The sequence below is a fragment of the Neoarius graeffei genome, chromosome 1 (genome assembly GCF_027579695.1).
Source record: "Neoarius graeffei isolate fNeoGra1 chromosome 1, fNeoGra1.pri, whole genome shotgun sequence".
NCBI classification, from domain to species: Eukaryota; Metazoa; Chordata; class Actinopteri; order Siluriformes; family Ariidae; genus Neoarius; species Neoarius graeffei.
In genome coordinates this window covers 34,322,588-34,334,996 of record NC_083569.1, presented here as the reverse complement: position 1 = coordinate 34,334,996, position 12,409 = coordinate 34,322,588, and positions in this window count along the sequence as shown.

Here is a 12,409-nt window from a genome sequence, read left to right as displayed (position 1 = left end):
GATCATTTTCCTCAATAAATAAATGAGCAAGTATAATATTTTTGTCTCATTTGTTTAACTGGGTTCTCTTTATCTACTTTTAGGACTTGTGTGAAAATCTGATGATGTTTTAAGTCATATTTATGCAGAAATATAGAAAATTCTAAAGGGTTCACAAACTTTCAAGCACCACTGTAGGTCTTAACATGGTGTCAGAATTGCACTTAAACTATAGTTTATAATAAGACAGGCTAAGACCCTTCCCCTAAAATCTCCTTGGACAGGTATCATATCCTTTAAGAAGTAAAGCTACTTAAATATGCAACATAGTGTATATTACAAGAGCAGCCCATTTGTTCTTGTTCAGCCAATCTGCTGTGTCACGATGTTTCACTGACTGTGCTTCACTCCCTCTTGGAATCATCCATCCATACATTAGAGGAACAAAAGGGAACCAAATGGATCAGAGAATACATTGTGTGAGGTGGTAGAGGGGACAGAGTTCAGTAGTTCAGTCTTGGAGGTGTGGGGTAATGATTCTCTTTATGAATCATGACATATACAGTATGTTATTCATGTTTTTCCAGGTATTTTTGAAATCACAAATGTTGTTTATTTCTTAGTTAATAAGAAAAATACCTTGTGCATTAACAAATTTTCCAATGTCTCATTTCAGTTTGGTTCCATTTATAACAGCCCTGGCATTCAACAAGGAGATGCATATGTCATAGACTAGCAAAGGACTGGATTTTTTTTTTTAAGAATAAAATATGTTATATTAAATAACTGAATAAATAGATAAAAGGCTCTATAACTAGAAACGATATCCACATGTAGGAATACCTTGGAACTAGTTCAGCAGCTGGCGGCACGGTGGTGTAGTGGTTAGCACTGTTGCCTCACAGCAAGAAGGTCCTGAGTTCGAGCCCAGCAGCCGGCAAGGGCCTTTCTGTGTGGAGTTTGCATGCTGTCTGTGTGGGTTTCCTCTGGGTGCTCCAGTTTCCCCCAAAGGCATGCAGGTTAGGCTGATTGGTGGCTCTAAATTGACCATAGATGTGAATGTGAGCATGAATGGTTGTCTATGTGTTAGCCCTGTGATGACCTGGCAACTTGTCCAGGGTTTACCCTGGCTCTTGTCCATAGTCAGCTGGGCTAGGCTCCAGCTTGCCTGCGACCCCTGTGGGACAGGATAATCGATAATCGATGGATAGTTCAGCAGCTGTTTAATTTCCCAAATATTACAAGATTTTGCCCCCAACGGTTTTGTCAGGCTCAATTTGCAAGCTTGGGGCACCTGGCAGTTACAGTGGGGGCCCCTTCAGGGGAAGAAAAGACTTCAGCCAGTGGGAGGTATGAATTTCGCAACCAACCAGAGAATCCTCCAACTAAATATTCAGCTTTTTTTCAACTTTTTTTTTTGCAACTCTTGCAGTCTTTGTTTTTAGTTATCTTGGTATTAAGCTCTGTCTTAAGTGGCCACTTACATTACCTCAGTTTACCTGGGTATATTCATTGTCTTCTATGTACATTGAATATCCTGAGCAGGAGCTCAGATTGCAGTTGCTAAAATAGTAATCATTTATTGATATAAGGTGTTTTGTGGTAAGTGTACTTCACTGTAGTGTGTTATGTGGTAATGCATGATATGACAATGCAATTTTCATAAATATGACCATATATCAGTTGTAATTATGATCTACGCATATACCTGCAACTCTGACAATATAATTTTCAGTGACTAATGGCCCCATTTCTGTTCACACTTTACACTGCGGAGTTTAGATACAATACAACTACCTGTCATCTACAGAAGTTCTCTGACGACTCTGCTATTGTGGGCTATATCTTAGATGGCGATGATGGCAAGTACAGAGAACTGACAAGGAACTTTGTGGACTAGTGCCAACGGAACTCCCTCCAGATCAATACAAGTAAACCTAAGGAACTGGTGGTGGATTTCCGCAGGACGAGGTTCTATTCACCTACCTCAGTGAACATTCAGGGAAAGGACATTGAGATCGTTAGGAGCTACAAGTACCTAGGTGTTCATTTGAACAATCAACTGGACTGGACTGATCACACACACGCCCTGTACAAGAAAGGCCAGCGTAGACTCCACTTGCTGAGGAGGCTCAGGGCCTTTGGAGTTCAGGGTCCACTTCTGAACTCTTTTTATGACTCTGTGGTGGCATCAGCCATATTCTATGGAGTTGTCTGTTGGGGAAGCAGTATCACAACAGCAGAGAGGAAAAAACTTAACAAGCTGATTAGGAAGGCAGGATCTGTCCTGGGCTGTGCACTGGACTCAGTGGTCATAGTGGGGGAGAGTAGGATGTTGGCCAAGTTGCCATTCTTAATGGTGAACACCTCCCATCCACTGCAGGAGACAGTAGCAGCACTGGGCAGTTCCTTCAGTGACCGGCTCCTCCATCTGCAGTGTGTTAAGGAGAGATATAGCAGCTCCTTCCTCCCTACTGCTGTAAGACTGTACAACCAGCACCTCACCAAGCACAGCACCAGACACTCCTCACAATAATGAACAATACTGTCCAGATCACTTCTACATCCATAGAAACCCCTCTGAACGTATACTGTGTGCACTGACTATCAGCATCAGTACTTAACAGCGAACTGCTAGCTACACATGGTTAAAATGACTCTTGTGCAATATACCTACTTACATGTGCAATACTACCTGGGTAATACTGGTAATACTACCTGTGCAATACTTACACATGCAATTCCACCTTTATAATACACTTATGTTAACTGTATATCTGCAAACCTGTTAATTTATGTGAATGTGTTAATTTTTTTATCTCTAAATTTGTAGTTTATTTATTTTATATATCTCATCTCATTATCTCTAGCCGCTTTATCCTGTTCTACAGGGTCGCAGGCAGCTGGAGCCTATCCCAGCTGACTATGGGCGAGAGGCGAGGTACACCCTGGACAAGTCGCCAGGTCATCACAGGGCTGACACATAGACACAGACAACCATTCACACTCACATTCACACCTATGGTTAATTTAGAGTTATTTTATATATATGGGGCGGCACGGTGGTGTAGTGGTTAGCGCTGTCGCCTCACAGCAAGAAGGTCCGGGTTCGAGCTCTGTGGCCGGCGAGGGCCTTTCTGTGCGGAGTTTGCATGTTCTCCCCGTGTCTGCGTGGGTTTCCTCTGGGTGCTCTGGTTTCCCCCACAGTCCAAAGACATGCAGGTTAGGTTAACTGGTGACTCTAAATTGACCATAGGTGTGAATGTGAGTGTGAATGGTTGTCTGTGTCTGTGTGTCAGCCCTGTGATGACCTGGCGACTTGTCCAGGGTGTACCCCGCCTTTCGCCCGTGGTCAGCTGGGATGGGCTCCAGCTTGCCTGCGACCCTGTAGAACAGGATAAAGCGGCTACAGATAATGAGATGATATATATATATATATATATATATATATATATATATATATATATCATTTTTTTGGTATACTTAGTACTTTTGCACTACTCCTTCACAGAGGTGGGTAGTAACGCGCTACATTAACTCCATTACATTTACTTGAGTAACTTTTTGGATGAATTGTACTTGTAAGAGTAGTTTTAATGCAGCATACTTTTTACTTTTACTTGAGTATATTTGTGAAGAAGCGGTACTTTTACTCCATTACATTGGGCTGTATTCTGCTCATTACTCACTACTTTATTTTTATTGACCCGTGCGATGCGTGGTCTGTTTGTTTATGATTTGTCGAGACTTCCAGCAGAGGCTCTGTCACATGACAGCATCTCACAGATCAAATGGAGCAGCCAGAGCCATAGTGGGAGGAGCTATGGTTTAATTCCATTTCGCCAATCAAACAGAGCCAAGCCGCCGCGCGCGCCCGCACACAAAATTCCCGTGGCAAGACCAGTCCAGGTGGAAAAGAGCACGGAAGCAGAAGAAAAATGGCAGAGACAGTGGCCAGCATTTCTCATCAAGCTGAAGAGGCACACCCCTGGCCACACATACAAACCATGTTCACTCTCCAAACAACAAAAAATAATAGTTATGTTATGCGGTGTCACATGTGTCTCCCCAAACCAGTGGACGTTTCAGCTTATAAAAACTCAACGTCGAATTTGAGGAAGCACATTGCGGTAAGGGCGGCACGGTGGTGTAGTGGTTAGCGCTGTCGCCTCACAGCAAGAAGGTCCTGGGTTCGAGCCCCAGGGCCGGCAAGGGCCTTTCTGTGTGGAGTTTGCATGTTCTCCCCGTGTCCGCGTGGGTTTCCTCCGGGTGCTCCGGTTTCCCCCACAGTCCAAAGACATGCAGGTTAGGTTAACTGGTGACTCTAAATTGACCGTAGGTGTGAATGTGAGTGTGAATGGTTGTCTGTGTCTATGTGTCAGCCCTGTGATGACCTGGCGACTTGTCCAGGGTGTACCCCGCCTTTCGCCCGTAGTCAGCTGGGATAGGCTCCAGCTTGCCTGCGACCCTGTAGAAGGATAAAGCGGCTAGAGATAATGAGATGAGATGAGATGAGACATTGCGGTAAGTAGGCTGTGTGCTTTTGGCTGTCTTCGTAGGCAGACGTTAGCCCTATTGTAACATCATAAATAACTGTAAAATACATTGTTTTGTGGAAATGTATTGACGCACTGTGGCCTCAGATGGCAAGATAACACACACACACACACCAGAGAACCAAGAAATAAAACTACAAAAAATCTTCCTAACAATCTAGGGTGACCAGATTTCCCGAGTCTAAAACCGGGACCATGGTAGCCGCGGGGTCTTAAAAGTCTTTAAAAAAGTCTTAAATTTAATATTCCAAAATTAAGGCCTTAAAAAGTCTTAAATTGCTTTGCTCAAGTCTTAATTTTTTAAACAAAGGTCTTAAATTTACTCATACTCTTCTATGATGTGAAAACGTGGGTTTTGCGTAACATCAGTGAATTTCTTGGAGTATGCGCAAAGAAAGAAACAATATTGATACATTTTCGCGCCAGCACAATCGTCGGAGTCCGTGTTGGAGAGGAGACTCTGCGAATCGCAGCATGGGGAAGTGTCGTTTTAATCAGCAGTGGCTTTCAGATGAAAGATATCGTGATTGGGTGAGGGAGGTTCCTGGAAGCGATGTTGAAGCAAGATGCTGTGTTTGTCGAAAGACCTTCAAGTTGTCCACTATAGGTCATTTCGCTTTAGAGTCTCACATGAAGAGCTCAAAGCACATTGCATCTGCCCTCCACCCAGGGCTCTACAGTGGGGGGAGGAGAGTGAAAAAGTTACATTTTTTTTGCCGTTCTGCTGCCACATCTTTCTGTGATTGCCCCTCTTTCCCACGGTTGTATGTTGTGGGTGTGGCATTAGGTGGGAAAAGTGCTTTTTAGGGATTCATCAGATCATTCAACTGAGAGATAACTGAGAGCTGGTTCGGACCGAGCTGAGAAATATTTTCGCTATGCAGAGAATAACAGTGTTTTTTTAAAAGCAATGATGGTGGAAACAAGAATAAAAGAACGGACGAGGAACAAAGTGTAGTGAAGAAAGCTAGAACGATGGGAGAAGGTGCGGGAAAATTATATAATGAGATGGAAAGCACACACCCCAGTGCAAACATTTAGATGGGATCATACAACACAGCAGAAAAACAAATAATATACAGTATATACAAATGGTGCATGTCACAACACAGCAGAAAAACAAAGAATATATACACAACTGGGCATGTTGAGTTGCAGATGTTAATTGCACATTAGTTATAGAAACTCAGTTCAGCTACAAAACCCAGGATATTGCACTGTATTTGGTATTGCATTGTATTGGGTATGGATGTAAAAGTGTAGAAATATAAATATAAAATGTACAAAAGCTATAAAAACTAAAAAGTTGCTCTGTGAGGTTGCACTGTATCAGGTAAGTGTGAGAATATTGTCCTTTTAGGTCCTTGTTGGTGCATTGTTGCACCTGCCAGAAGTGGCATCAGTCAGTGCATGTAATTAGCCTTTTTCACATTATGTCACTTGCAGAAGAACCTCACATCCATTTTCAGCCTTTTGAATGGAAGAAGAGGCGGCATGCTAATCTGCTGGCTAACAAGTAGCAACCATAGAAAGTCAGTAAACTTCCTCTCCAAAACAAGGCAGATAGGTGACTGGAATGGTCGCTAACAATACGTAATGATAAACAACAATGCACAATATTATTATCAATCTTATCTGTGAATGACACAGTTTTGTTAACATATGTTGGCGCCGTATACCTCTTCTTCCATTCAAAAGGCTGAAAACGGATATGAGTTCCCCTGCAAGTGACATAATGTGAAAAAGGCTAATTGTTCAAGGTGGTTATGGCCTGTGGGAAAAAACTGTTTTTGAGTCTGTTGGTCCTTGCTTTGATGCACCTGTAACGCCGGCCTGAGGGCAGCAAGTCAAAGAACTCAGAGCCAGGGTGGGAGCTGTCCTTGATGATGATGTTAGCTCTGCTGAGCTCTGCTCTCTGTTTAGCTACTGTTTATTCATTCATTCAGTTGTTCGTTATTCATTTTATTCATTTGTTCATTCATTCATTCTCAATTGAATTTTGCATTTTATGTGTTGGTGTGTCTAAGGTTTGCACTGCAATAAACCTCTAAAATGAAAACCTACTTGTGCTTGTGCCCCCATTTTTTTTCCCCGTGCTCCTAAAATTTTTAACTTAGGAGCACGTGTGCTCCTGAAAAAAAAAGTTGGTGTAGAGCCCTGCCTCCACCGCCACCAGCCCATCGTTCAGTTCTGCACGGTTCAATCTCCGAATGCACCTGGAGTTGGCACTAGCACCACTGTCGAACGTCAGCAGCATCAGCCAAGCCAGACATCATCGGCAAGGCTAGCAACAACACAAGGGCCGAGCAGTGGCATGATGGGTGTCGGTGGAACCCCGACACTTCGGGCAGAGGTGCTCTGGATTTTAAAAACAATTACGGGACACCACTCGTACAGCTCGAATGAGGGCATAAGTGAACTCTTTAAGGCTATGTTCCCAGACTCGGAAGTCGCTACAACATTCTCCTGTGGAAAAAACAAAACGTCTTACATAACAAAATTCGGTCTTGCTTGTCTTGAATGTGAAGATTTGACAAGCAATGCACATAATGACTTTTAAGTATATAACCTTTATAATAAAAGTATTTTTACTTGAAACATTTGTCATTATTGGGAATTTGATCTGGTGTTCTATGACCGCGTAATGGGTGCGATGTAGGTCTTAATTCTCATTTAAGTGGTCTTAAAAAGGTCTTAAAGTCTTAAATTTATGGTGGTCAAACCTGGGGAAACCCTGGGGACATTTTGCGCGTGACCGTGATCCTCGTGCACGCACACGCGTTTTGATGTAAACATGCGCCGGCTCAAACCATGGCTCAGACAGGTGCTTTTATCATTTTGTAGAAGCTCATTATACATTTCAGAGAATAATCAAGTATTTTCTTGTTATCTACATGTACTTCTATCACAATTCAGTTAAAGTAAGAAAATCAGACAACAGATGTGATAGGGAATAGGCCAATAGCCTAAATTTCAACTGATTTATTTCACCTTTGTGAAAACGCCAAGAAAATGCATTGCTTGCATATTAACATCAACATTTTATGCGATTAACTTTTTTTTTAAACAATAGGCTATGCATTGTAACAGGAACGAGCGCATGAGCCTAATCGTTGTCACCTCCGAACCTTTACCCAAAATGCCTCTGTTTAATCTTAACTAGTGTCGGCTATTAACTATTTTGAAAACGTGAACCCTGAGTTGACAACAGCATCAAACAAGTCAAGACAATCTGTGATACAAATTAAAGACAGATGAAACAGATGAAAGACAACAAAAAATATTTCAGAAACACAGCCACCCAACCCTCCCACCCTAAGGAAGATGTCATTTTATTGCATATATTTACATGATGAGTGAATTTGCTCCAGTAGCGCTTTATTGCCTGAGAGCCTGCTGTGAAACTGCGAGCAAGTATCGTTGAAATTGGCCCGAGTAATGAGCAAGGCTTTGAGAGTAGGCACGGCCATGCAACTCCTCTCGTCAGTCCAGGTGTTGTTCATGAGTGAAAATATTCGCTCAACTGGAGCATTGGTGCCAGGTAGGTACATGGCAAACTGGCAAAGCTGGCTGACATTGCTGTAAGGAATCTCCCTACTCTTGAAGTGCCCGAACATCTCCGCCCAGCGCTTATCCGTTCAGCATTGTCGCGTAGTAGTTGACAGCCGCTAGCGAAAAAAAAACGTTATAACGCGGCCTCTATATTGTAACATTGTACAAATAGATACATTGTAAGGTTGACTGTGCACACACGCACATTGATGCTGAATTGCTAGAAGCTTTATTGACATCTCGTTGGCTATATATGATCGCTATAACCGGGACAGTTTGTTAGTGTTTGGTGTAAACCGGGACATTTCAGCGTCCCGATGGACTTTTGTCGGAACTGGGGACATGCAACTCAAAATCGGGACTGTCCCGGTCAAACCGGGACATCTGGTCACGCTATTTAACAATCACTTTTTATTGATGTGAAACCAAAAAATGCTCATGAAAATAAGGTTGCTCACCTAATGTCAGCTCCTCAATAGTGTTACAGTTGTACACGGCTCTTGTCAAAAACTGGGAATGGAAGACTGGTGAACATTTACTAAATAACAAAACGCGTAACATATCGTTTGTGAAATCTCCATTTTTCAAGCTACTGTATTTGTTGTGGATTAGATGGATTTGTGAAGACTTTAGGTGTTTTTTTTCTGTGAGATTTGTTTTATTATTTGTCTACAAGTGCTTGTTCACAAAAGGAAGGGCATTAGCTTGTTAGCTTGACCGCTTGCTAGCAATCCCCACCACCACCCAGCCAAGCTGGGCACTGGCAGCTAGTTAGCAACCTTTCTGCTTGTTACTTCCACTTGCTAACTCCTCTGCGAGATGGAGCCAGTAAACAACTTTTTGGGAGATGAAAGGATTAACATAGTTGGTCACATCTTACAGGATTATTTCCAGTCTTTTTTGTACGAGGAGATATTACGTGTGATGTTCAGCTGCTGTTAAAGCTGAACAGTCACTTCATGGAGTGAACATGCACACAGTGTTATGGTTTATGTGCAGACTGCCTTTTTCTTATTTTTCTTTGTAACCTCTACCCATTGTTTTGTTATTCTGTTACTTTGTAAAGATTTAATTAATTAATATTTAATTTATTATTGTTTTCACCTGTCCACGGCTAAAAGGTCACAGCTTCACAGTGCAAAATTGAGAGCCAGCTGCTGTTAAAGCTGAACAGTCACTTCATGGAGTGAACACGCACGCGCACACACAGTGTTATGGTTTATGTGCAGACTGCCTTGAGCTTCTTGTTGTTATTGTTAATACACAGAACTACACACACACAGTTTATGTGTGAAATATATATGAAATCTCTGCCTGTTATGACATCCTGATCAATAAACAAAGAAGTTACTCAGCAGTTACTCAGTACTTGAGTAGTTTTTTCACTTAGTACTTTTTACTCTTACTCAAGTAATTAATTGGACGACTACTTTTTACTTTTACTTGAGTAATATTATTCTAAAGTAACAATACTCTTACTTGAGTACGATTTTTGGCTACTCTACCCACCTCTGCTCCTTCACTGCCTTATCTTTTTCTCTTTATATATTTTGCTGCTGTAACAATGTAAATTTCCCCTTGTGGGATAATAAAAGGTTATCTTATCTTATCTTAATAAAATGGTTTTGAAAGTTTCTACTCTTAAAACATATTTTTGATATTTGCCCCTTTACCAAATCCCAGCATGCACTGTGTGCTGGGAACTTCCGGTGGCTCAGCTCACATTGCTGATAACGGTACAAAAACAAATATTGGGCTAGAAAATCATTTTCTATGTTCAAATATCAGATGTAAGCTGAAATGTGATGTTATTAGATTGCCTTTATTAGGGCCCGAGCACCTTTCGGTGCGAAGACCCTATTGTTTTTTGAAGGATTATTATTATTATTATTATTATTATCAAATTTCATGAGTTTTCGTGCATGGGAAATGCCTCAAATTTAGAAGGATTATTAGTTCGGTGCGAAGACCCTATTGTTTTTCGAAGGATTATTATCTCATCTCATCTCATTATCTCTAGCCGCTTTATCCTTCTACAGGGTCGCAGGCAAGCTGGAGCCTATCCCAGCTGACTACGGGCGAAAGGCGGGGTACACCCTGGACAAGTCGCCAGGTCATCACAGGGCTGACACATAGACACAGACAACCATTCACACTCACATTCACACCTACGGTCAATTTAGAGTCACCAGTTAACCTAACCTGCATGTCTTTGGACTGTGGGGGAAACCGGAGCACCCTGGGGAAACCCACACGGACACGGGGAGAACATGCAAACTCCACACAGAAAGGCCCTCGCTGGCCCCAGGGCTCGAACCCAGGACCTTCTTGCTGTGAGGCGACAGCGCTAACCACTACACCACCGTGCCGCCTAGGATTATTATTATTATTATTATTATTAGGGCCCAAGCACCGTTCGGTGCGAAGACCCTATTGTTTTTCGAAGGATTATTAGGGCCCGAGCACAGTATGGTGCGAAGGCCCTATTGTTTTCAAAGGAAAACAATAGGGTCAAGCACCTTTCGGTGCGAGACCCTATTGTTTTTCGAAGGATTATTATTATTTTTTTCTGTCACGTTTGGCCTTATTTGAGGCATTTCCCATGCACAAAAACTCATGAAATTTGATACACACATCAGTCATTGTAGCCGCTTCTCAGCCACAGATGTTTGGCCCTGGGCGTGGCCCAGGGACTTCATAGTGCCCCCTAATGTCATGGACTTCTTGGATTGGCATGTAGTTTCAGCTACGCATACCAAACTTGGTATGTATGTAGTTCGTCCCAAGACAAACAACTTTCGCATATACATTGCATTAGCCACGCCCAACAGGAAGTGAGGCAATTGGGCTTATATGCGTTTGGACACATGGTCATTTTTAACGTACTCCTCCTAGACGGTTCATCAGATTCATGTGAAACTTGGCAAACATGATGCCAAGGTATTGCTGATGTTGAATTGCGAAGGGATTTTTGATATGTTGTAATATGTTGAAATGGCAATATGATGAATTTTAATACTCGCCACATAAACAGGAAATGTGTCATGAAGTCATAATACATTTAATGATTTGGCTGAAAACTTTCAGGTTATTAGAGAATGTGATTATTATGACATCTAGATGCCCAATATGCCTGTCTGGTATAGCGCCACCAACTGGCCAAGGAAAGAATAAGGTTTTGAATATGTGTGTTTTGACACGATGAATTTTAACATGCTCCTCCTAGACGGTTCATGAGATTCATGTGAACTTTGTTATACGTGATGCCAAGATGTTGCTGATATTAAATTGCGAGGGGATTTTTGATATTTTGTAATATGTTGAAATGGCCTTATGATTTTAATATCTTGCCACATAAACAGGAAACGTGTCAGAAAGCCACAGTGCATTGACTCTATGGTTAGACACTTCTTACTTCAATAGATATTATGATAACCTGACGCCCAATGGGCCTGCCTGTTATAATGCCACCACCTGGCCAAGCAGGAAATGTGCCAGAAATTGGCAATGCCTTAAAGGAACAGTCCACCGTACTCCCATAATGAAATATGCTCTTATCTGAATTGAGACGAGCTGCTCCGTACCTCTCCGAGCTTTGCGCGACCTCCCAGTCAGTCAGACGCAGTCAGACGTGCTGTCACTCCTGTTAGCAATGTAGCTAGGCTCAGTATGGCCAATGGTATTTTTTGGGGCTGTAGTTAGATGCGACCAAACTCTTCCGCGTTTTTCCTGTTTACATAGGTTTATATGACCAGTGACATGAAATAAGCTCAGTTACACAAATTGAAACGTAGCAATTTTCTATGCTATGGAAAGTCCGCACTATAATGACAGGCGTACTAACACCTTCTGCGCGCTTCAGCAGCGCATTTGATATCTGAGCTCCGTATCAATGCGCTGCCGAAGCGTGCAGGTGTTAGTACGCCTGTCATTATAGTGCGGACTTTCCATAGCATAGAAAATTGCTACGTTTCAATTTGTGTAACTGAATTTTGTTTCATGTCACTGGTCATATAAACCTATGTAAACAGGAAAAACGCGGAAGAGTTTGGTCGCATCTAACTACAGCCCCAAAAAATACCATTGGCCATACTGAGCCTAGCTACATTGCTAACAGGAGTGACAGCGCGTCTGACTGCGTCTGACTGACTGGGAGGTCGCGCAAAGCTCGGAGAGGTACGGAGCAGCTCATCTCAATTCAGATAAGAGCATATTTCATTATGGAAGTACGGTGGACTGTTCCTTTAACTGATTGATTTGACACTTTACAAAATATTGTGTATTATGCTTGTGGTGATATTCACATGTGTAATTCAGATGCC